Below are 25,761 nucleotides of genomic sequence, written 5' to 3'. Positions count from 1 at the left end.
CCTTGTTGAGCGAGCCTTCACGATGCCTGGGGGAGACACCACTGCCTGCTCATAGCAAGCCCGGATATGGGGAGACTGTTTGGCCTGTTACTGGGAGGCCTTTCACAAAAAGCTGTGTGGATTTGCAGAAAGATCTTGTCCTGTCCATATAAAAGGCCAAGGCCCTTCTAATATCCAGAGAATGCAGATGCCACTCTTCTGTATTATACAACTTAGGGCAGAAGACTGGTAGGTTGATGTGAAAATGAGACACCACCTTGGGCAAAAAGGCTAAGCGGACGATCAGACCTTGTCCATAAAGGATACAATACAGGGATGCTCCGATGTTAGCACTTGAAGCACCGAGACTCTTTTTTGGCAAAGTAACTGCTACCAGGAAGGTGACTTTCCAAGAGAGTAGCAGAGGAGAGCATTTTGTCAATGGCTCAAACGGAGACCCTGTGAGCTTAGACAACACCATGTTTAAATCCCATGGCAGTAAGAGCCTCTCCAGACCTTCACTGAATCTGTCATACCCCTGGCAAAGACTGTCCAACCCTGGACTGGAGGATGGAATGTCGATATGGCTGCCAAATGCACCTTAATAGAGGCTAGCAACAGACCATAATGCTTCAGATAGAGGAGGTAGTCCACGATGGACTGTAAGGACACTTGTAGAGGAGGGAAGCCAAACTCGGCAGCACAGCAAGTAAAGCATTTTCACTTGGCCAGGTAAGTGGCCCTAGTCAAGGGCTTTCTGCTACCTAGCAAAAAAAACAACATCACCACACCACCACGGTTACTCACCTTCTTGTAACTGTTGTTCTTTGAGATGTGCTGCTCATGTCCATTCCAATTAGGTGTATGCACTCCGCATGCACTGTTGTTGGAAAGCTTTTTCCCTAGCAGCACCTGTTGGGTCAGCTGTAGAGCGCCCTGGAGTGGTGCCTCCATGGCGGAGAATATAGGTCCCTGCCTCTTCCGTTCCTTCTTGCTGGCTACTCTGACAGAGGGAGAGGCAGGTGGGTTTGGAATGGACATCTCGAAGAACAACAGTTACAAGAAGGTGAGTAACTGTTTTTTCTTCAAGTGCTTTCTCATGTCCATTCCAATCAGGTGAGTCCCAAGCCCTACCCAGGTGGTGTGCTTGGAGTTATGGAATCGCTGACTGAAGCACCGCTCTGCCGAATGCTGCATCATCTCTGGTGTGCTGGGTGATAGCGTCATGAGAGGTGAACATGCGAACCAAGGACCATGTAGCTGCCATGAAGATTTCTTGAATTGGGACCTAGGCCAGGAACACCGCCAAGGAGGCCTGCACTGTTATGGAATGCACCGTTAGTGCCAGGGCTGGAACTCTGACTAAGTCATAGCATGTGCGGATGCATGATGTGATCCATGATTGAATCCTCTGCGACAAGATCGGGAGTCCTTTCATCCGGTCTGCTACCGCCACGAACAGCTGGTTCGATTTACGGAACGGCTTTGTGCATTCAATGTAAAAGGCCAGTGCTCAAGTGTCTAGCGAGCAAAGCCTCTGTTCTCGGCTACTTGCATGAGGCTCAGGGTAAAAGACAGGTAGAAAAATGTCCTGGTTGGAATGGAACTGGGACACCACCTTTGGAAGAAATGCCGGGTGAGGCCTGAGTTGCACCTTGTCCTTAAAGAAAACCGTGTAGGGAGGGTCGGAGGTGAGGGCTTTAAGCTCCGATACCCTCTTTGCCAAAGTAATGGCAACTAGGAAGGCCACCTTCCATGATAAGTATAGCAGCGAGCAAGGCGCCAGGGGTTCCATCATGGGGGAGGAGGGGTGTGTGAAAGGACCAGGTTAAGGTTCCATGCCGGGACCAGTTGTCCAACCTGAGGGTACAGCCTTTCCAGACCTCTTAGGAAACATCCAAACATGGGGCTGGCAAAGACGGAAAACCCAGCTGCTCCCGGGTGGAAGGCAGAAATGGCTGCTAAATGCACCTTGATGGATGATGCAGCCAGACCTTGCTGTTTTAAGTGCAATAGACAGTCCAGGATGAGCGATATGGGCACCTGCAACTGAGGTATGTGGCCCTAAGCGCACCAGATTGCAAACTTTTTTCCACTTGGCCAGGTAGGTGGAGGGCTTCTGCTACCAAACAAGACCTCCCTAACATGCTCAGAGCACAAGTTCCATGGGGTTTAGCCATGAAGCAGTCAGATGAAGGTTGGGATGATGAAGGCGACTGATCTTGGGTGATCAAGTCCGGGACCCAAAACAGTACGATGGCATGTCCACCAACAGTTCCAGGAGCGTGGTCTACCCGTGTTGGTGAGGCCATGCTGGTGCCACCAGTATGACCACCGCCTTGTCCCTGCAGATCTTGAGCAGGACCTTGTGCACGAGCGGGAACAGTGGGAATGCATACAGCAGATGCACCTCCCAGGGGAGGAGAAATGCATCTGAAAGCGAGCCCAGGCTGTGATTCTGGAAAGAGCAGAGTCTTGGACACTTTGTTGCCTCATGTGGCAAACAGGTCAACCTGGGGAACTCCCCACTCCCCACCTCTGGAAAATGCCGTGAATTATGTCCGGACAGACGGACCACTCATGGTTGTGGAAGGATCTTCTGAGGTAGTTCACCAGCTCGTTCTGGGAACCTGGGAGGTAGGGCACCTCCAGGCAAATGGAGTGGGCTATGCAGAACTCCCACAGCTTGAGGGGTTCTCGACATAGGAGAGAGGAATTGACTCCACCCTGCTTGTTTATGTAAAACATCGCAGTTGTGTTGTCCATCGTAAGTGCCATGCATTGCCCTTGCAGATGGCTTGGAAGGTTTGGCATGCTAGTCAGACCACCTTCAACTCCTAGAGGTCGATATGGAGCGAGAGCTCATCCTGAGACCAGAGGCCCTGCGTCTGAAGCTCTCCCAGGTGTGCGCCCCATCCCAGTATTGAAACATCCATTATTAGGGACAGAGGGCTGGAGTCTGTTGAAGGGGACTCCCTCACACACCTCTTGCGGGTTGAGCCACCAGGAGAAGGACTCTAGGACCTACAACGGAAGGGTGACCACTATGTCCAGGCTGTCACGCCCCAGACGGTAGGCCGACGCTAGCCAAGCTTGGAGAGCTCTGAGACACAGCCTGGCATGCTGTACTATGTATGTGCATGCTGCCATGTGACCAAGGAGCCTCAGGCAACCCCTTGCCATGGGGGTAGATTACCATCTGAGGCCTGGTATGATGTTCATCATAGCTTGGAAACGAGCCTCTGGCAGGGACACACTTGCCCGGCTTGCGTCCCCCCCCAATACATTCTATTCTTTGAGTCAGTACCAGGATTGACAACTTTTTGGACAGGAGGAGACCCAACCTGTCAAAGGTGGATCTGACAAAGCGGACCTTTGCCTCTATCTGGACCCTAGAACGCCCCTTGAGCAGCCAGTCTTCGAGGTACAAGTATACCTGCACCTGCCTGCAGCGGAGGAAGGCTGCCACGACCGACATGCACTTGGTAAACACTCATGGGGCTCTCAACAGATGAAAGGGCAGGACCATGAATTGGTAGTGATTGATCACAAACCTGAGGAATAGTCTGTGGGCAGGAAGTATGGATATATGGAAGTACGCATCCTTGAGGTCAAGGGCAGCACACCAATCTCCTGGATCCAGAGAGGGGATAATTGCACTTAGGGAGACCATATGGAACCTCAAACTTTTTCATGAATCCGTTGAGGCCTTGAATGAGGAGATGCTCATGAAAAGCGTCCCTGAAGAGGGATGGGGGAGGGGGGTGGGAGGGAGTGAGGGGGAGGAGCAGAATTGGAGTGAATATCCCACTTCTACCATGTGAAGGACCTAAGGGTCTGATGTTATTTGGAGCCAAGTATGGTAAAAATGGGACAGATGGTTCAGGAAACAGGGATGAGGATCCGGTACTGTGACTTGTACGCCATCCTCGGGTGCACCTTCAAAAAGGCCTGCTTGGAGCCCGATGATGGTTTTGTCGGGCCCTGGCTGGATGGGGTGGCTTGCGCCTGCCATTCCTGCCCCAGCTGGGGAGAAGAGAAGCACTGCTGGGGTTGGGGCTTAAAATGTTTGTGTTGGGTTGCTGGGGAATGCATGCCCAATGGACTTCAGTGCTGTCCAGGAATCTTTAAGACTATTAAGCCTGGAGTCTGTTTGCTCTGCAAACAGGCCCATGCCGTCAAAGGGCAGGTCCTGGATAGCTTGTTGGACTTTGGGAGGAACCCGGACGCCTGTAGCCAGGAGAGCCTCCTCACGGCTATGCTGGAGGCCAGGGTTCGCACAGCGAAGTCCGCAGCATCCAGTGAGGCCTATAAGGAGATCCGTGCCACTGTCTTGCCCTCGTCCACTCTTGCTGCGAACTCTGCCCTAGAGTCATGCACAAGTTCCTTAAATTTCAACTTGGAGTTCCATGAATTGAAATTATATCTGCTGGGGATTGCTTGTGGTTAGCTATCCTCAGTTGGAGCTCCCTAGTCGAGTAGACCTTCTGACCAAAAAGGCCCATCTTCTCTGAGTTTTTCGACTTGGGAGACAGGCCTTGTTGCCCATCTCTACTTCTCATTGACCGCCACCACCACCAGTGAGCAGGGCTGCGGATGCAAGAATAGGTACTAAATACTTTCTCTCCACCCCCTTGGCTGTTGGGGAGATGGAGGCAGAAGTTTGCCACAGATTTTTTTTTTGTAGTGGTCTGGATTGTTTTTATAAGGGGCAGAGCGACCCTGGATGGCCCTTTTGGTGTTAGGATATCAACCACAGTATCCTCCAGCTCAACCATCTCCTCCGCCTGTAGCCCCATACTACAAGTGATCCTGCACAGCGGGTCCTGATGTGCCCTGCTACGGGGCAGTACAGAGGAGGAAGACCCTGCCACTGCTTGGTCAGGTGACAAAGACGATGAAGCCAGATGCGGCACCAGACCCTCCATCTCCCTAGGGTCGTCCTGCTTGGTGCCGTGGCTCTCAGTGTCTATTGCAGGCTAGGTGCCGGGAGTGGGTGCGGGAGATGGATCCTGTTGAGCACCATGAGCCGACGCTGCCTCGGAATCCCTAGGAGGGGACGGTATCTGGCTGTTGGGGGCAAATGTCCCTCTGAGGCTACTGACTGTGGACCCCCGGAGAATGTGCCCTGGACCTGGTGATAGGCCCATGGGGTCCAATATGGCCACTGCGCGGGCCCGTGCCACAGCACCATGCTGGCATCATGCCTGTACCTATGTCAGTCTGATTGGTATCAGCTGTGTCTGGAATAGCAGGACTCTGCCTCCAAGTCCAATGAATGGGACCTAGACTGCGACGACCATGGCAGGAGATAATGGCAATTCTGAAGGCCCAAACAGACATACTGAGGCATCTGGTTGACCTTCAGGAGAAACATCTTGAAGGTTAAACCCTCTGCAACCGGTTCAGAATAGCATTCCAGCACTGCATTGTCCCCCCACCACCACATTCCATTTGGTGTCAGGAGCCGGTACATTATTCCTATCACTTCAACCTGGGGGAGGGTACAGACAAGCACAGCCACAGATACACTGATCTTGCCTGTCGCACATCGGTGTATGGTTTTTTTTTAAAAAAAGATGAAGAATGTGCTCTCCCCCTCCCAAGTTTATTCCCCTGTACTTGTAAGGTTCACTTCTGTCATACAAATATTTGTTTGTGTGCAATACAAGTCCTTTTTTGAAACTTTATTCACCTTTCTTAGTTTGAAGCACAGAGGGGAAGGGAGGTGGGTTGAGAGGGAAACTGAGGCATAGAGATGTGAATGTCACACTGCGAGTCAGAGCCAGAGCTGTGGACAGAACATATGAATCACATATGTATACAAAGTCATATGGCCCAGGAGGGACACACAAGTCCTAGCTGGTACATAAGGACTGCTCATGATGCAAGTTATGACATCACTCACTATCTGAAACCTGTCTTTCGGTAAGTAGATCCGTGCTGTAACCGAACTAATGATAGCCCCTATGAAATCCAGACTGTAAATGGGGTCTAGGATCAATTTCTCAGCATTGACGCAGACACCAAAGGATGAAAGAAAATTGAGCAACATGGAGGTTGATGCTTGGGCTTCTTGCCTGAATCATAGATACAGCTAGAAGTCAGTCACCAACATACTCTTGACATATGAATCACTTGAGGTAGGAGAGGAGTGAAAGGAAAGGCATATAGGAGGGGAGCGTTCCATCTGATGAGGAAGGCATCACTTAGAGAATGTGGTCCGAGTCCCGCCCTGGAGCAAAACTGAGGGCATTTGGTGTTATGTGCAACAGCTAGAGAGATCTATTGTTGGGAGCCCCCCAAGGGAGAGTGTGATTGTGTTCCCCCTTGTCTGTTTATGTAAAACACAAGAAGCCACATTGTCCATATGGATCTAAACCAGTGATCACCAACAGGTCAATCGCGATCGACTGGTCGATCCTGGAGATTCTCCCAGTTGACAGCAATCTCCTGTTGCTAAAAGTTTGGTGGTGTACCGGCCCCAAGCTGGGGGGAGGGGGCGGCAGAGGTCTCCACGCGCTGCTCCTGCCTGCAAGCACCACCCCCACAACTCCCATGAGGAACGGGGAACTGTAGCCAGTGGGAACTGCGGGGGCAGTGCCTGCAGAGAGGGGCAGGGCACGGAGCCACGTGCTGCTCCCCAGGGGCCACAGAGACACTTTGGTCCCTTCCAGGAGCAGTGTGGGGCCAGGGCAGGCAGGGAGCCTGCCTTAGCCCCACCAACTGGGAGACACTCAAAGCAAGTGCTGCCCAGCGGGAGCCCATACCCCAACCCACAGCCCCCTCCCAGAGCCAGCACCCCATACCCCCCTCTTGCATCCCAGCCTGGAACCCCTCCTGCACCCCAACACACTGCCCCAGCCCAGAGCCCCTTCCTGCACTCAACCCAAACTCCCTCCCAGAGGTTGCACCCCATGCCCCCTCCTGTACCCCAACCCCGTGCCCCAGGCTCAGCCCAGAGCCCCCTCCCACACTCCAAACCCCTCGGCCCCAGCCCAGAACTTTCACTGGGCTGGGGCAGGGGGTTGGGTTGTGGGAGGAGGTGCAAGTGTGTGAGAATAGGGGAGAGGGGGGATGGAGTCCCCCCTCTTAAATTCAAAAAGTAATCTTGTGTGTAAAAATATTAGAGACCACTGATCTATACGGTCTTGCCTTTGACCATCAGGAAGAAGTGGGAGTAGGTGTTTCGAGCAGCTCGTAGCTCTAAAAGGTTTATATGACGATGGGATTCCACCAGACCTGGACAGAATAGGAATTTAGATGCATCCAGCTGGGTGGGGAGCACATCTGTGGTGATGGTGAGCATTGGCCAATTCTGTACAAAGGGCACCCCATGCAAACATTATCTGGGTGTGTTTACCAAAGTAGGGAGTCTTATTTGTTGGACATTGTGATGTGCTTGTTTATATTGTGCCTGTGTGGGGCACAGTTTGTCCGGAGCCAAGCTTGTAGACACCGCATGTGTAAACTCGCCTGTCTGACAGCGAAGGTGGTAGCAACCCTGTGGCCTAGAAATTGCAGTCCAGTTCTGGCAGTTACTTGTGTACTGTTTCGTGTCGTGGAGATCAGGTTGGCTAAAATCAGAAATCATTTTCTTGGTAGAGGCTGTTGCCTAGGGAGACTTGAGGTAGAACCCAATAAACTCTAGTTCTTGTACTGGTGTCAGAGTTGATTTTTTAATATTTATTTGAAGGCCTAACCTCATAAATTGAGTTACTGTCTGTTCAGTGGACTCTAATACTGCTTGCGGTGTCGGTAGTTTCATGAGAAAGTCATCCAAGTACAGAATATCATGATTCCTTTTCTGTGGAGGTAAGCAGCTACCACAGCTAAGACATTTGAAAATACCCGAGGGGAAGTGGATAGGCCAAAGGGTAGGACCTTGTACTGGAAATGTTCCTGCGCTATTGCAAATCAGAGAAACTTCCAATATGAAAATACATGTCCTGAAGGTCAAGGGCTGAGAACCAATCCCCCTTTTCTAGCACTGGAATTGTGGTACCTAGTGTGACCATTTTGAATGGGTGTGTCTTCACAAACTTAAGTCACCGTAGGTCAAGGATGGGTCTCCACCTTCCTGGTTTTTTCTGCGTGTGAAAGTAGTATGAATAGAATCCCTTCCTTCTATATTCTGTTGGTAGGGGTTCTACTGCTCCTAGATGTAAGAGGTGGGTTACATCTTGTCACAGTAGATGTTCGTGAGAGGGGTCCCTAAAGAGGAACAGAGAAGGAAAGTGAGTAGGGGATTTGGAGGTTATGGGGATGGAGTAACCACTCTGGATAATTTCTAATACCCACCTGTCTCTGTTGTAATAGTTTCCCAGATTGGGTAGAATGGAAGCAAGCGATCTCCCAAAGGTTTCAAGATTGTAGATGGTTCCAGCACTGAAAGATACGGGGTTCTCAGGAACCTCGACCAAGGCCTCAAATTTGTTGTCTGGAGGCCGATGGTTGGGATACAGTATTCGAGGGAGTAGACTTTCATCTCCTCAATGTTTTCTGTTTGTGCCCCAGTGGTCAAAATATCTGTGGCATTGTGCATAAGGAGGGGGTCAGAATCTTCAAGGAGTCTGATAATTTCCTTGTCTTCATTTGCTCCTAAGTGTGTAAATACCCAGGGATCATAATGTCACCCTCGAGAGTATGTAGCAACTCACCTGTTTTGTCCGCAAAGAATTTGGGTCCTTTGAATGGCAGGTCTTCAACCGTCGACTGTACTGGTTCGGGAAACCCACAAAGATGGAGCCAGGAAGCCGCTCTTATAATCATCGTGGTGGCTATGGACCTCGCTGTTGTATCCGCAGAATCCAGAGCAACCTGTGCTGTCCTTGTTATGAGTTGTCCTTCTGATGCAAATGATCTGAATTACTCTTCCAGAATAAAAATCAATAAATTCAAAAGAATTTTGCATAATTATTATGATCATACTTAGCGAGTAACACTTCTTAGTTAGCTATTCTCAAGTGTAAGGTCACCGAGGAGTATGCTTTGTGGCCTAAGAAATTGAGCCTCTTTCAATTCTTGTCATAGGGCATGTTCCTGGGGTAGCTGTTGTCTGCCCCGCTCATTGACCGCGAGGACATAAATTCTGTTCTCTTCACAAACATGTAGTATTTTTTAAATCAGCCCTCTTGCTGAGGTGTGCCAGATTAACTTCACTGGTACCATAATCGCATCATTCATAGGAAGAACAATTTTGGAAGAGATAGATGTGTGTAGTATGTCTATTGTGCCGTACTTCCTCGACTTCTTCGAGCAAAATATCCAGTGAACTTGCAACTCTCTTACAGAGGTCTTGGAATTGCTTCAAATCATCTCCCGTGTAGGGAGGTGGGGGCATGATAGTGTCATCAGGCGAAGATGAGGAGAAGTGAGTCTCAAGCGCGATGTCCTAGTCAGATAATTCTTCCTCCTCTTCAGCCCTGTTCTGTGGATTTAGACGGTCCCTGTGCCGTCTATAAGGGTGAATGTATGCTCTCTCTGCGTGGGCTGATAGGTCTGTATTGTTGCTGTTGTGACAGGTAAGCCATCCCTGGGTTCCAAAACGGCCACTGTGGAAATAAGGGCATAGGTGGCATCCTGGGCTGCCCAAACCAGGTGTGGTACTTCAGGTCAACCAGGTAGCCCTTGTGCAGAAGAACTGATTTGATGGGACCACTCACAGGAGAGGAATGCTATAGAGCGTAGAACATCATCGCTCGAAAATGGCGGAACGGAAAGACAGAGAGGTGGGTTGACTTGGTATTGAGCATTGGTACAGAGGATGGGACACTGGAAGGGGCGTGATTATGAGGTCTTTTTGGCTCAGGAATCGCTGTGGTGTCAATGGCATTGGTACCGCTGGCGGCATAGGAATTGGTACCAGATGTTGCAATCTGCTCAGCAGTGCCGTTGTACACCCATGGGTGTGTGGTGTCTGCACTAGGTGGTGCCATCATCTGTGGAAGTGCTGAGACTCTCAGTACTGGGTTTCTGATCAGCTCTGCTAGTACTGCGGTATGGGGTTTCAGTTTCCCGTTTCTGCCTGTGTCAGAGCTCAGCAGCTTGGCATCTTTCATTTTCTTGGTACCAACAGTGCCAGATTGTCCTGCTATTTCGGCGATGGGAGGAGCTGGTGCAGTTGGAGGAGCGCCTTTTCTTGGCCAACTCATGAGTCAGGGTTGTTGTACCATTTTTTTTTTTTTTTGCCGCCTTCATGGCAGTTGGTTGGGAGTCTGGACCATGGAAGAAAGGCCCTGTCAGAGGCTGTTGTTGGAGATCTCTGGCCATGAAAGGTGTGTACCTTGGGCTCAGAAGCAGGGCGGAGAGACTTCTCCATGAGGAAAAGTTTAAGTTGAAGGTCACTCACCTTCCTGGTGCGAGCTTTGAAGTTGTGGCAGTGCAAGCACTTCTGTGGTATACCTGTCTCACCGAGACAGAAGACACAGAGTGTCTGTCCTGAAACTGGTGTTGAAAGTCTGCAAGTAAGGCAGCGTTTGAACTCTGGGGAGCCAGCCATGGTCTCAGGGAGCATTTTCTCCCTGTAAAGGGGGGGGGGGGGAGCGGGGAGAAAGAAACAACTTCTCTACAGTAACAGTTGAACAGAAACCTAAAATCCTATGAAGAGAAACAATTTTTATTTGGGGGGGTGGAGGGGGGGATAAAAGAATAAAGCTAACAAGTTTAAAGTAGGGCTGTCAAGCGATTGAACAATTAATTGCAATTAATCGCACTGCTAAATAATAATAAAATACCATTTGTTTTAAATATTTTTTTTATGTTTTCTACATTTTCAAATATATTGATTTCAATTACAACACAATACATAGTATACAATGCTCACTTTAGATTTATTTTTTATTACAAATATTTGCACTGTAAAAAACAATAGTATTTTTCAATTCACCTAATACAAGTACTGTAGTGCAATTTCTTTATCATGAAAGTTGAACTTACAAACGTAGAATTATGTACAAAAAAGTCCACTCAAAAATAAAGCAATGTAAAATTTTAGAGCTACACGTCCACTCAGTCCTGAAAGTGAGAACAGGCATACTCATGGCACTGTTGTAGCTGGCGTCACAAGTTACTTACGTGTCAGCTGCGCTAAAGATTCATATGCCCCTTCATGCTTCAGCCACCAGCGGACATGCGTCCATGCTGATGACAGGTTCTGCTTGATAACAATCCAAAGCAGTGCAGATCGACACACGTTCATTTTCATTATCTGAGTCAGATGCCACCAGCAGAAGGTTGATTTTCTTTTTTGGTAGTTCAGGTTCTATAGTTTGTGCATCAGTGTTGCTGTTTTAAGACTTCTGAAAGCATGCTCCTCACCTTGTCCCACTCAGATTTTAGAAGACACTTGAGATTCTTAAACCTTGGGTCAAGTGCTGTAGCTATCTTTAGAAATCTCACATTGGTACCTTCTTTACATTTTGTAAAATGTGCAATAAAAGTGTTCTTAAAATGAACATGTGCTGGGTCATCATCTGAGACTTCTGTAACATGAAATATATGGCAGAATGCAGGTAAAACAGCAGAGGACATACAAATCTCCCCCAAGGAGTTCAGCCACAAATTTAATTAACGCTTTCTTTTTTTAATGAGCATCATCAGCATGGAAGCATGTCCTCTGGAATGGTGGCAGAAGCATGAAGGGACATATGAATGATAAACCTATGCTACTCGGAATAAGCTGAAAGTCGCTGCTAGCAGTTCCGACTTGAGTCAAAGGCGGAAGAGGAGGAACTGAGGGGTGGTTGGTCGCACAGTGCCAGATAACTGCCTGAAGTGGCGTGAGATGAGGACCATGCATGTGCGACACAACCAGGCACTGCTCCCATAAATCTCCAATGATGAGCTCCGGGGTGCACGAACACCTAAAGTGGAGCACCCACAGGGACATCACTTGAAGAGGAATATAAATTTTCAGTGTATAACAGCCGAGATAAGTATTATTTCCATGTCTTTCCCTAGCACCCACATCACCTATTTCAATCTCTCTGGGCCAGTCATTCACGAATCCTACTTAAGTCTCTGCTGAAGATGATGGTCCAACTTCATATAACAGATCTAAGTTATCCAGAGAAGCATGGTGCTCACTAAACCCTGAAATCATTCATGAGATACTGTAACTAATTATCAAGGCAAATAGTACCTGCTGCACTGAATCCTTGTTACTCAGCATGGGAAGGGTCAACCTATAGCATGTCCACTTTCAAAGTTTAGCTCTAACATTTAGAGGGTTTTGCACTAAACACGCTTTCTTGGATATTTTGCTTAGACTCTCCTGCCATTTCAACAGAGCCAGAGAGGGCTCTGTTCTATACACATCTTTTCCATCCTCTCCATATACAGAACAAAAAGGATGAAAACCGACAAGCTGTTCAGCTAAGATTTTACCAAACAGAAACATTCTTGGTTAATATGATGGAACTTTCTCACAAGGAGAAGCCAAAAGTCACAGAACTGATTTGCCACTTGGTGTATCTGAATATTGTGGAGTCCCAGCTGAGTAGCTCATCTGTCTTGTCTCTGGCACTTGATCGGAAACCCCCCAGAACTACCGCCTGTCTCATGGAAAGGACACAAGTCTTTCCCTGGAACAGAATGGGATAGAGGTGCCTTGGAAGGGAACAAAAAAATCTTCAGAACTTGGTAGGCTTTGTATTTGGTAGATCTACAAGTGCCCAAAAGAAAACAGCATTTCCCAATAACAGCTGCAGCAGGGTAAGTATAAATTTAGATTTTACTACGCATTAACAAGACCATTTTACTAGCTTAATTTTTCAGCCATAATGCCAGAAGCAAAAGCACATTACTAGACAGTTTAACAGTCACTAATGTGACTTTTTGCACCCGTAAAATATTAATTGCTCTGCCTAGTAAAGTGATAATTAACAGTTTATTTAATATTTAAAGTTTCTCCCTGACAGGGGAATATATTTTTTGGAGCCAACATGGAAAATAAGAGAAGAGACAACTATATTATTATTACAACTAGACAACTTCAAAACTGCTTTAAAAACTTAAACAGATAAAAGTGTAATCAAGGGGCTTAGGGAAATATTGCTGTGATAGAACATACTATCCCCAAGGGGCCCAGTACAGTTCAGGGCATGACCAAGGAAGGAAGCCAGGAGGCTTCAAGCTAGGGAAGACATGGATCAATGAACAGATTCCGAGTCAGCTAGGACCTGTTAGCCTTCAAGCAGCACAGGCTGGGGCAAAGATTGAAACAGGAAGGCAGCTGCTATTATTGCTGGGAGTAAACAGATCATCCTGTGTGGTGGGCCTTTGGGAAAGTTTGTGCCACACCAGTAGGCAAAACTTAGTGAAGAAACTAAGTTTGCTTTTCTTTGATTTGTTCACATGGTGAGTATAGCCAGCCTGGAAAGACTTGCTCCAAGAGATTATGTTTCTTTCATATTTGTTCATGGTGGGATTGTAGTCAGTCTGGAGAGAACTTCACACAGACTATTTTACTACAATTTACTCTTAAGACAAAAAGGGTAAACTGTTTTAAGTTCTGTTTGCTAAAGATGTGCTAGGCTTTTCTTTCAAAGGGAAAAAGACTGAATTATTTTGGCTTCTATTTTCATCTTAAACCAGTCTTTCAAACTTACCCTGCAGAACAGAAAGACTTTGGACTTTTTCTGTTTTTCCAACCTCTGTTCTGAGTGCTGACGCAGAAAACAATGTGGCTGCAGTGCATCAGACTGGTCATGAGAGGGTGCTGATTGGCTACACTGAAAAAAAAAGCTACCTTAAAGCCTTGGGTGATCCACGCATAAGGGGAGTTATGGAGGGGAAAAAACAGAGGTGGTTATAGGACAAGTGCGCAAATGGGGTCTGTCATTCTTGGGAGCATGACAAGAGACAGTCAAATGAGTGTGGACAAATAGTTGTAAAGGGCTTTGAAGGCTTGAATTTGATGTGGTGGTGAACCTGGAGTCAAACAAAGGATTCAAGGGAAGGAGGCCGACATGGTCAGAATGATGGATCCAAGTGATCTCAGGAGCTCTGTGTTTAAAGGAGAGGCATGGAGTAGCCACTACCAAGGAAGTCAGAGAAGTTGTGGCAGATAACAGGAGCCTGGATAGGAGTGTAGGTCTTAGAAATGTTGTGAAAGCAGCACACTAATATAAATACTGCCTGGATGATCTGGGTGAGATAGGACCCACAGGTTATGGGTTTGTGACAGGATGGATGATGATGTGTTCAGTAACAAAGTGGGGGAGAGGGAGATCAAGCAGTCAGGTTAATGTTGCTGCTCCATGGTCCTGCCAAATTAAAAGGCCAGCCCCAGAATGACATGCTGGAGAAAGTTTCTGTAAGAGAGAAGCCATGCCCGAGGGAGTGTTGGTATAAACTAGGAAGATATCAAAGAAGGTACCACTTCTGTGTAGTGCACACCAGTTACCCCGGATAGGTTTAAAATGAAGGCAGAGGTGCCAGACTGGATCAAGAGATGGGCCAAGAACAGAAAGATAGATTTGCAAGTCAGCACAGAAACTGTAGTCGATACAGTGAGAGTGGATGACCTCACCCAGTGATAAGATATAGAGGAAGAGGAGGAGAGGACGAGGACAGAGAAACAGGATCCCTAAAAAAGAAGTCAGAGGAAGCTTTACCAACACACACATACCCACACTAACACTCACTCCGAACGAACAATCACAGGTAATCGCAGGAGACGACAGTCTTGTGAAAGTCAAAGGCGAACAAGATATTAAGCAGGTGGGCAAGCTCTGAGCTGCATTTCCTAGACACACAACAAAACATTCAAGATGCCAGGGGTAGGATATACTGCAACTTCATCATGTTAGAGCAATTATGATAGTCAGATGCATCAAGATGCTTCCATTAACAGCATGAAGCTGGAGAACCAAGTGGTATCAAAGAGAATGTGTGAATAAGGCATACTCCAGAAAAAAGCTGTTGCTCCTGGGCAGCACATGTGCAAGTAATATTTTAAAAATAAGACATGTGTATTAGTCTGTGTGGTGGGGCGGTGCCCCACCCCTTGAGAAAAAGGGCTGACCAGGCTGGAGAGGCTGTGCAGACCAGCAGCCTGTCAGGAAAGGCCTGGGGAGAGCCAATCAGGGCCGGGCTAGGTCCTATATAAAGGCTGCCTAGCAGAGGAGAAGGTAGTTGCTCCCTAGCTAGCAAGGGAGAAGGACTAGCTCCTGAGGTAAGGAGCAGCACCTTGGGTAGAGTAGTGCTGGGCAGGCTTGGGGGAGCAGAGTGGAGTTCCAGCCCATTACCTGCCAGGCTGCGGCCCATGCTAAAAAGGGTCGAGAAGGTGCATACGGCCAAAGGGGAAGTGGCCCAGGGAAAATAGGCAGACAAGAGGGGAGAGAAGAAGGTCAGAGGGAGACTGCCACTAGAGGGTCCCTGGGTCAGGACCCAGAGTAGGAAGTGGGCCTGGGTCCCCCACTTCCTCACTGGCACTGCACCTGGCCATTGAGGAGAGGGGCTGAGACAGACCACAACTTGCCCCTGAGACAAGGAGCTAGAATATAGGGTTGTGGTTGGCCACCAATGCAGGTGCAAGCAGAAGGACTGCTGTTAGCAAACACCACCCCCCAACACACAGAAGGGGGTGAGTCTAGAGGAGTGGGCACTGCCAGAGGGCGGTGTCCTGAGGCGAACGAAGACAGTCATGAAGGGGGCGCCGCCAAGCGATGAGTAAGCGGGTCCCAGGGCAGCAGAGCAGATGATGGGCAAGATACCATGCGTTGAGGGTGCTCTACAGCAGTCGAGAGCTAACTCCCAGAGCAACCAGCCGGAGGTGCCAGCAGCGGTGAGTCGAACCCCGTCACAGTCTGCATTCGGAACAAGCCGCCTCCAGGTGCGCCCTTATTTGTCACAGAAGGGGGGAAAAAAAAAGCTTCTTTTCCCACTACTTTATTTGGGCTGTTTGTAATCCAGCAATTAAAAGGACCTGCATATTCTCTTAAATAAGCTAATTTGAGACACCCTGTGTCAAACAATTTAATGTAAGATGTTATTCAAGCAGAAAATGGATGCTCCTTTGTTTTCAGATGGATGTTGAGGTGTGCCAGAAGCATGGAACCAGCCCACTGTGACTTCTGGGAATTTAACATCCCAATCATAGGCACACAAATGTAAGTGTAGTAGGTTCTCTTCTGTGCCAATACCCATAAAACCCGGGTATTTTAGGGTATTCATTACATAACCTTACAGCAAAAATGGGGCAGGTCATCTGAAATGGTCACACCTAATTTTTTTTTTCCCCAAATACATTTTCAATTTAACCAGATTCCATCCATTGTAAATCCAGGGAAACATCAACAAGCCCTTTATGTACTGGTGGTGGGGAGAGGGTAAAATTTTCAAAAAGTGCTTAAGTGACTTAGGCACCTAAGTTCCATTTTCAAAAGTGATTTACATGTCAATGAGACAGGCCATTACACCACTCAAGCGCTTTGAAAATTTTATCCAAAGTAAAATGTCAAGTTCGAAAAGGTGTTGAATGGAGTGTAAAATAAAAACTGAAGATTTATTTGACAGTGTTCATTTCACATTTCTAATTTATCTGAAGAACTAAGATTATAAGCCATTAGCAACTCCTCAGATGTTCCCAGAAAGGAAAGTCAGTGCAAGTGAAACAATCTTCACTCTAATCAGTAAGTGCAGCACTAGCCTCAGGAAACAGGAAGTATACTGTCCTCTGGCTTCAGACAGAGTTTCTCCTCCACCGATTCTTTTGTTCCTCATCTGTCCCTACAATAAGGGCACATGACTAACAACATGACCCACCCGAATTTGCTGACACACAGCCTGTAAAAGGAATCCAATACTGCAGTCTGGAGAATGGCCAAGTTAACAGGTCATTTTATAATGAATAAGGTCCGACTTCATTCGCAAAAGAAACTGCGGATTCTACAATATTAGGCTTCCACTGCAACTGTTTTAAATTAAATTAATTTACTTTGCACAATCCATAACTTGACATAAATTTTGAGGTTTGCAACACACCCATCCATTATTACATTAAATGATCTTGAAGAATTTTGGGCAGGGCCATAACCTGGGCAGGGCAAGTAAGGCAGACGCTCAAGTGCAAAGCATGGGGATGAAAAAATGAGGAAAAACAAAGCAGGGGCTAGAGCCTTGCAGCAGGCACGGTACTGTCACCCTTACTTCTGCGCTGCTGCTGCCGGTGGCGGCACTGCCTTCAGAGCAGGGTGCCTGGCCGACTTCCGTCGCCCTCCAGCTCCCAGTTCAGAAGGCAGCACTACCACCACCAGCAACGCAGACGTAAGGTTGGCAATGTCATGTCCACTGCAGCGTTCTCCCCCCTACCATCCCCCCCTTCATTTTTCCACCCCTCCTTCCCCAGCTTTGCCCCTGGGCAGCTCCCCGCTTGCCTTGCCCTGCCCCCTACAAACAGCTCTGTAGTTGCACCAAACTCTCTGGTTATCAAAAAAACTGAATGCATAAACTAATAGCTGAATGTTTATATCATTCCAGCAATTTTTTCTGAAACAAATACGTCTACTGTGGCTTTTCCAAATTACTCCGATTAACAAAGGTCCATTATTACTTTTCTGCAATATTCCATGCTTAGTCCACGACTCAGCCGCAATTATTTGAACATCATCCCGCAATTCAGTTAGGGTCTTAATAATGAGAGATTTAGTCTGTTATCGCATAAGGCAAATACAATAGCTGCATTTTAAAGCAGGGCCTTGGCTTTCCCATTTTCAAAGAAATCAACTATTTCTATTCCCAGGCCTGTGTATCAAATAAGCATTGTTAGAATTAAACGAGGTAATGCTTAAATGCAGTTTTAGATCATAACGAGTCTCCCCAATTGCTTTGCTAAAGCCACAAACATGTATTTGAACACAAACTATTGCAGAAAAGGTGCAAAGAGGAAGTTAAAAGGGCAAACACATGATACGTAGCAACAGCTTGCCAGGGAAAAAAGTGAGTAAACTTTAAATAAAAAACCCAGCATTAAGGTGATATTGAGGTTGTCCATTTAAAAATAAGTCAGATAGCACAGATATTAACAATATAATTGGTCATTTTACATATTACACACACAAACAAGTATTTTGTTAACTAATGTTTAGTGTACAACGTTAAGCACCTGAAAGCTAGGAAATGCCAGATTTATGTTTGCCTCCATGACCTTAATTCTACCCTCTTGTGCATTCATGTGGTGCAGTTAATGAAGCACGCATCCTGTGAAAAACACAAAGTATCATATAAATTAAACTCTGTACCATAATGAATATGAACAAGGGGACCAAAGGTGTCTGAAGGGGGGGCGGGCGTGCGGACAGAGAGGAAGGAATTTCCTAGTCTTTTTTTTTTCTTTCAAGAAAGGTAAAAACTACATGCTACTAACAGTCATCCCCAACCCTATCATGAGTCAGCAGCAGCATCTGACCTCTGAATCTTCAGCACCGCAGTACAGACTACTGCTACTGGACCCACAGGACTAACAGCATTAGCTAGCAGCAGTTAAAGATTGTTCCCCAGAGGAATGGGGACGGGTACTTGGATCTAGTGGTTAGTGTGGGGTGGGCAGAGGAGAAGCCCAGCCCAGCCTTACTCACATCCACGCTCTCTCTTCCTTGCCCACTAATTGCAGGGGTTCTTGCCCTGTGTGTTGCCAAAGAGGAGGAACACACAGGAGGAGTTTGCTGGCCCATGCACTGGGTACATGGGTAGCTGGCAGGAAGCTTGGCCCATCTTTCTTTTTCTTCCCCTCTCCACCCAGTAGCCCGAGAAGCCTGGTTGCTATCAGCTCCACCTACAGTAAACAGCATTTTCTCTTCTTGTTTATCACTGTTTAATCCCTCCTCTCCTGTCCTTCACTGAGGATTGTTTGTGTCAAGTTGGATGTTTCAAAACACATTGCTTGAGACAGGGAAGGGAAGGGCTCAATTCTTTAAATTTTTATTTATTTATTTATTAAGTGAAAGGGATTTTATTCAACTTCATGGAAGTTCCCCTTCCGTGCAGAAAGCAAACATTGAAGATTTCAGCTCAGAAGGTGACACTTTAGAAAGCTGCAACTGTGAAAACTGTGTGGCTCGAAAGCTTGTCTCTCTCATGAATAGAAGTTGGTCTAATAAAATATATTACCACACCCACCTTGTGTCTATAATGATTAAAGGGATATTCTGGGCCAGGTTTTCTAAAGCCAGCCTCTTTGCACTTGCAATTACTGTCACTTTTGTGGTTTCAAGGTATTTTAACTGCACCTGAAAATAACTAAGTTAAATATGCCTGCGATTTGCAGTTACCGAAAAGGGAGGCCTAGTAGAGACTGAGATGAAAATTTTGTCCTGCATTTTTTAAAACTGCATCAATCTGTAGTTATACAATACCACTAACTACACCATGGGGAAGCAGAGCAACAGTGTTTTGCACAACTCTAGTGACACAAACAAGTGCATCTTAATTTAGTAGAAAATTCATACTGTGCTTCCACAAAAGCAGATAAATTTCTTCACTCACCAGAGCAACTGATCCTCACTGAAGACTGGTAACCCATCTTACTTAATTTCTCAAAGAGTGCACGAAACAGTCTGAATAATTTTTAGAAGTGCTGAGAATGAACTATGTCCACAGAGAGGGAGATACAATTTTGCTGTTCAAATACATTGGATCATAGTGTTATATAGTGGAATTATGAGTTCCATTTCACTAGCCCGAAGGAACATGTATTATACACATTTTACAGAGGGAAACTGAATCTGGGAGATTAATTTACACAAGATCACATGTCTTGCAGAGCCAGGAACAGAACTCCTAGCTCCCATATACAGGCTTCATTGATGCTTCCACTCCCAGCTACTCATGTATGTACCTAAAAAAGATTCTACAGGATTATACATTTTTGAAAGAAACACAGTATTGATATTTAAACATGTATCAAACTATAAATCTTAATTTATCCATCATTCTACTATATAAAAGCTTATTGCAATTTACATAATAGACATGTTTAATCCAATCTTTACCGCAGCTCTGCTGAGCAAGCCAGCATCGTTGTACCTTCCACCATGGTATCCATGCATCTACTTACAATAAAAAGGTAAAAAGAACAAGGAGTACTTGTGGCACCTTAGAGACTAACAAATTTATTTGTGCATAAGCTTTCATGGGCTAAAACCCACTTCATCGGATGCATGCAGTGGAAAATACAGTACGAAGATGCACACACACAGAGAACATGAAAAAATGGGTGCTGCCATATACACTATAATCAGAGTGATCAATTAAAGTGAGATGTTAACAGCAGGAGGGAAAAAAAACTTTTTGTAGTGATAATCAGGATGACCCATTTTCAACAGTTGACAAGAAGGTGAGAGTAACAGTGGGGAGGAGGAGGGGAGAATAGTTTTACTTTGTGTAATGACACATCCACTCCCAGTCTTTATTCAAGTTAATGGTGTCCGGTTTGCAAATTAATTCCAATTCAGCAGTCTCTCATTGGAGTCTGTTTCTGAAGTTTTTTTGTTGTAATATTGCAACTTTTAGGTCTGTAATCGAGTGACCAGGGAGATTGAAGTGTTCTCCAACTGGTTTTTGAATGTTATAATTCTTGACATCTGATTTGTGTCCATTTATTCTTTTACATAGAGGTTGTCCGGTCTGGCCAATGTACATGGTAGAGGGGCATTGCTGGCACATGATGGCATATCACATTGGTAGATGTGCAGGTGAACGAGCCTCTGATAGTGTGGCTGATGTGATTAGGCCCTATGATGGTGTCCCCTGAATAGATATGTGGACAGAATTGGCAACGGGCTTTGGTGCAAGGATAGATTTCTGAGTTAGTATTTTTGTTGTGTGGTTGCTGGTGAGTATTTGCTTCAGGTTGGGGGGCCATCTGTAAGCAAGGACTGGCCTGTCTTCCAAGATCTGAGAGAGTGAGGGATCGTCCTTCAGGATAGGTTGTAGATCCTTGATGCGCTAGATAGGTTTTAGTTGGGGGCTGAAGGTGATGGCAAGTGGCATTCTGTTACTTTCTTTGGGCCTGTCCTGTACTAGGTGACTTCTGGGTACTCTTCTGGCTCTGTCAATCTGTTTCTTTGCTTCAGCAGGTGGGTATTGTAGTTGTAAGAACGCTTGATAGAGATCTTGTAGGTGTTTGTCTCTGTCTGAGGGTTGGAGCAAATGCGGTTGTATCTTAGAGCTTGGCTGTAGACAATGGATCCTGTGGTGTAGTCTGGATGAAAGCTGGAGACATGCGGGTAAGTATAGCAGTCAGTAGGTTTCCAGTATAGGGTGGTGTTTATGTGACTGGTTTCAGAGCAACAGCCATGTTAGTCTGTATCTACAAAAAGAAAAGGAGTATTTGTGGCAACTTAGAGACTAACAAATTTATCTGAGCATAAGCTTTCATGAGCTACAGCTCACTTCAAAAGATGCATGCAGTGGAATTTTCCACTGCATACATCTGATGAAGTGAGCAGTAGCTCACAAAAGCTTATGTTCAGATAAATTTTAGTCTCTAAGGTGCCACAAGTACTCCTTTTCTCTTTATGTGACTATCGCTTATTAGCACAGTAGTGTCCAGGAAATGGATCTCTTGTGTGGCCTGGTCCAGGCTGAGGTTGATGGTGGGATGGAAATTGTTGAAATCATGGTGGAATTCCTCAAAGGCTTCTTTTCCATGGGTCCAGATGATGAAGATGTTGTCAATGCAGCGCAAGTAGAGATGGGGCATTGGGGGACGAGAGCTGAGGAAGCAGTGTTCTAAGTCAGCCATAAAAATGTTGGCATACTGTGGGGCCATGTGGGTACCCATAGCAGTGCCACTGACTTCAAGGTATTCTTTGTCTCCAAATGTGAAATAGTTATGGGTGAGGACAAAGTCACAAAGTTCTGCCACCAGGTTTGCCATAACATTATCGGGGATACTGTTCCTGATGGCTTGAAGTCCATCTGTGTGTGGAATGTTGGTGTACAGGGCTTCTACATCCATAGTGGCCAGGATGATGTTTTCAGGAAGATCACCGATGGACTGTAGTTTCCTCAGGAAGTCAGTGGTGTCTTGAAGATAGCTAGGAATGCTGGTAGCGTAGGGCCTGAGGAGGGAGTCTACATAGCCAGACAATCCTGATGTCAGAGTGCCAATGCCTGAGATGATGGGGCGTCCAGGATTTCCAGGTTTATGGATCTTGGGAACAGAGAGAATACCCCTGCCCGGGGTTCTAGGGGTATGTCTGTGCGGATTTGTTCTTGTGCTTTTTCAGGGAGTTTCTTGAGCAGATGGTGTAGTTTCTTTTGGTAACCCTCAGTGGGATCAGAGGGTAATGGCTTGTACAATGTAGTGTTAGAAAGCTGCCTAGCAGCCTCCTGTTCATATTCTGACCTATTCATGACAATGACAGCACCTCCTTTGTCAGCCTTTTTGATTATGATGTCAGAGTTGTTTCTGTGGCTGTGACTCGCATTGTGTTCTGCACGGCTGAGGTTATGGGGCAAGTGATGCTGCTTTTCCACAATTTCAGCCCGTGCACGTCGGTGGAAGCACTCTATGTAGAAGTCCAGTCTGTTATTTTGACCTTCAGGAGGAGTCCAGCCAGAATCCTTCTTTTTGTAGTGCTGGTAGGAAGGTCTCTGTGGGTTAGTATGCTGTTCAGAGGTGTGTTGGAAATATTCCTTGAGTCGGAGATGTGGAAAATAGGATTCTAGGTCACCACAGAACTGTATCATGTTCGTGGGGCTGGAGGGGCAGAAGGAGATAGGAGATAGACGAGATAGGACAGATTGATTTGGAGGTGTTAATTCAGAAGTGCAGCAAAAATTTAAGAAAACTACAGTGCTAATCCTTAAGGTAAGGTACACAATACAGGACAGTCACCAAAACTATTTTAAGACCTCTGGCTACCACACAAAATAGAGGAAGGTTATGATTCAGTATGGGGCACTCTCACCCTAGCAACAGTAGTCACAGACCATAACCCCACTGTCACAGGCTAAGAATGTATACTGAACCCAATACACCAGCATGGTGCTGGGGTCGCATAGAGCTGGATATTAGTCTTTTGAATGAGACTTTTTAAAAAATTTCTCAACATTTGTGCCATTACACATCCAATGCACTTTGCATAAGAATCAGGATATTTGACCAAGTACCCTGGCCAAATTTCAGCTTATGTAAGATCACAAACTTGTTCATAGCACTGTCCACATTTTAACAGACTATTACATAACATCCCTGTGGCAACTACAGCAATTACATACATCAGAGTAACATCAGAAGTATTTCAGCTGTCCAATTTAGCAGCTGAAAATGAGGGCATGCACTCCACAGAACACTGGAAAGTCCTCCACAGAGAACTGTTAAGAATCTACTGGTTAGGTAGTTACGCTCTCCACACCTAAACTGTCAATGCAGTTTCAATTCCATGTTATATTTTTCACTTGTTGCCCTCAACTTGTGTAGTCCGTGTACTGTTTAACAGCTGTCTTATTCACTAACTTGGGGAGAGAATTTAATCAAAAAAATTTGAATGACAATTGGCAATTGTTTAAGAACACTTTACTAGAAGCCCAAAAACCCTCAACCAAGGGGATTAATAGTAACAACCATAGGTGCCAACTCTATGGGTGCTCAAGGGCTCAAGCACCCCCAGAGAAAAAATAGGGGTGCTCTACACCCATCAGCTGATGGGTGGGGCAATCAGCACCTATGGTAAACTATAAATAAGAAGTTAGGAACTGTAGAAAAATGCTAAGGGAAGGAAAGGGACACAAGGAAAAGTCTATGGCCAGCAGAGTTAAGGATAAGAAGTTAAGAATATTAGAAAGAAAAAAGAAAAGGAGTACTTGTGGCACCTTAGAGACTAACCAATTTATTTGAGCATAAGCTTTCGTGAGCTACAGCTCACTTCATCGGATGCATACTGTGTCCACTCCTTTTCTTTTTGTGAATACAGACTAACACAGCTGTTACTCTGAAACCTGTTAGAAAGAAAAAGAATCAGAACCATGATATTAGTCCACTGCTAGATGGAAGTGGTAGGATTATTAATAATAATGCAGACAAGGTAGAGGTGTTCAACAAATATTTGTTCGGTATTTGGAAAAAACAGATGATGTAGTCATATCAATCTTTCCATTCCGCTAGCATCTCAGGAGAATATTAAACAGCAGATATTAATGTCAGACATTTTAAAATCAGCATGTCAGGATAATTTGCCGTCAAAAGTTTTACAAGAACTGTCTGAGGAGCTCACTGGACCATTAATGTTGATTTAAGTCGTGGAACATCAAAGAAGTTCCAAAACACTGATAGAAAGCTAATGCTGCACCAATATTTAAAAAGGGTGAAGTCTAACATTGACTCTGGGCAAGATACAAGGGCAACAGATACAGGACTAAAGTAATAATGACATAAAGGAGGGTAATATAATTAATGCCAATTAACACAGGTTTATGGAAAATAGATCCTTCCAAACTGATTTCTTTTGAGAATACATCTTTGGCTGATAAAAGTAAGAGAGTTGATGCAATATATTTAGACTTCCGTAAGGCATTTGACTTGGTACGGTATAATGTTTTGATGAGCATGGCACACATTAAATGGATTAAAAGCTGGCTAACTGACAGGTCTCAAAATGTAACTGTAGATGGAGAATCGTCATCAAAGAGGTGTGTCTAGTATGGTCCTACAAGGTGAGACAAAAATTGGGCGAGTGGTAAATAATGAAGCGGACAGATCACTGACACAGTTCATTCTGGGAGTCCGGTGGCACCTTAAAGACTAACATTGATTTGAGCATAAGCTTTTGTGGGTAAAAACCCCAGAGTTTGTTCTGGATCACTTGGTAAGCTAGGTGTAAGCAAACAACATGCATTTTAATGTAAATGTATACATACTAGGAACAAAGAACGTAGGGACTATCCTGGGAAACAGCAACTCTCAAAAAGATTTTGGGGTCATACTGGATAAAGCTGAACATGAGCTACCAGGGAGACACTGTGGCCGAAAGGGCTACTGCAACCCTTGGATGCATAGACAGGTAAATCAAGAAAAGCAGTAGAGAGGTTATTTTACCTCTGTATTTGGCTGCTGGAATCCTGTATCCAGTGCAGGCATCCACAATTCAAGAAAGATGTTGATAAATTGGAGAGGGTTCAGAAAAGAGCCATGGGAATGATTAAAAGATGTGAAAGACGCAAGGAGCTCAAACAATTTAGCTTAGAGAGAAAATTAAGGGGTGACTTGATTATAGCTGATAAATCCCTACAGAGGAAACGAATATCTAATAAAAAGAAAAGGAGTACTTGTGGCACCTTAGAGACTAACAAATTTATTTGAGCATAAGCTTTTGTGAGCTACAGCTCACTTCATAGGATGCATCCGATGAAGTGAGCTGTAGCTCACGAAAGCTTATGCTCAAATAAATTGGTTAGTCTCTAAGGTGCCACAAGTACTCCTTTTCTTTTTGCAAATACAGACTAACACAGCTGCTACTCTGAAACCTAATATTTAATAATGGGCTTTCCAATCTCGCAGAGAAAACACATGATCCAATGGCTGGCAGTTGAAGCTAAACAAATTGAGACTGGAACTAAGGCATAAATGTTTAAAAGTGAGAGTGATTAACCACTGGAACAACTTACCAAGGGTTGTGATGGATTCTCCATCATGGACAGTTTTTAAATCAAGACTGGATGCTTTTCTACAAGATATGCTCTAGGAATTATTTTGGGAAAGTTCTCTGGTCTGTGTTATACAGAAGGTCAGACTAGATGACCACAATGGCTCCATCTGGTCTTGGAATCTATGAA

The 25,761-nt window shown here is 45.7% G+C and overlaps 1 protein-coding gene across 18 annotated transcripts in view; it reads right to left on the bottom strand.

The window, feature by feature from the left end:
* Nucleotides 1-25,761, bottom strand: part of BRD4 (bromodomain containing 4) — a 228,353-nt gene that overhangs the window by 106,300 nt on the left and 96,292 nt on the right. Inside the window, exon 5 of one of the 18 annotated variants that reach the window (XM_073319263.1) lies at nt 23,816-23,928. The exons of 16 other annotated variants lie outside the window; for them this stretch is intronic. The gene's annotated coding sequence lies outside the window, so the exon portion shown is untranslated. Of the gene's footprint in view, nt 1-18,088; nt 18,184-23,815; nt 23,929-25,761 lie in introns of those variants that run through there. One more of the 18 variants, XM_073319262.1, reaches the window with a different exon arrangement.

Source organism: Lepidochelys kempii, chromosome 20, assembly GCF_965140265.1.
Source record: "Lepidochelys kempii isolate rLepKem1 chromosome 20, rLepKem1.hap2, whole genome shotgun sequence".
NCBI classification, from domain to species: Eukaryota; Metazoa; Chordata; order Testudines; family Cheloniidae; genus Lepidochelys; species Lepidochelys kempii.
This window is presented reverse-complemented; position numbering and strand designations above follow the sequence as displayed.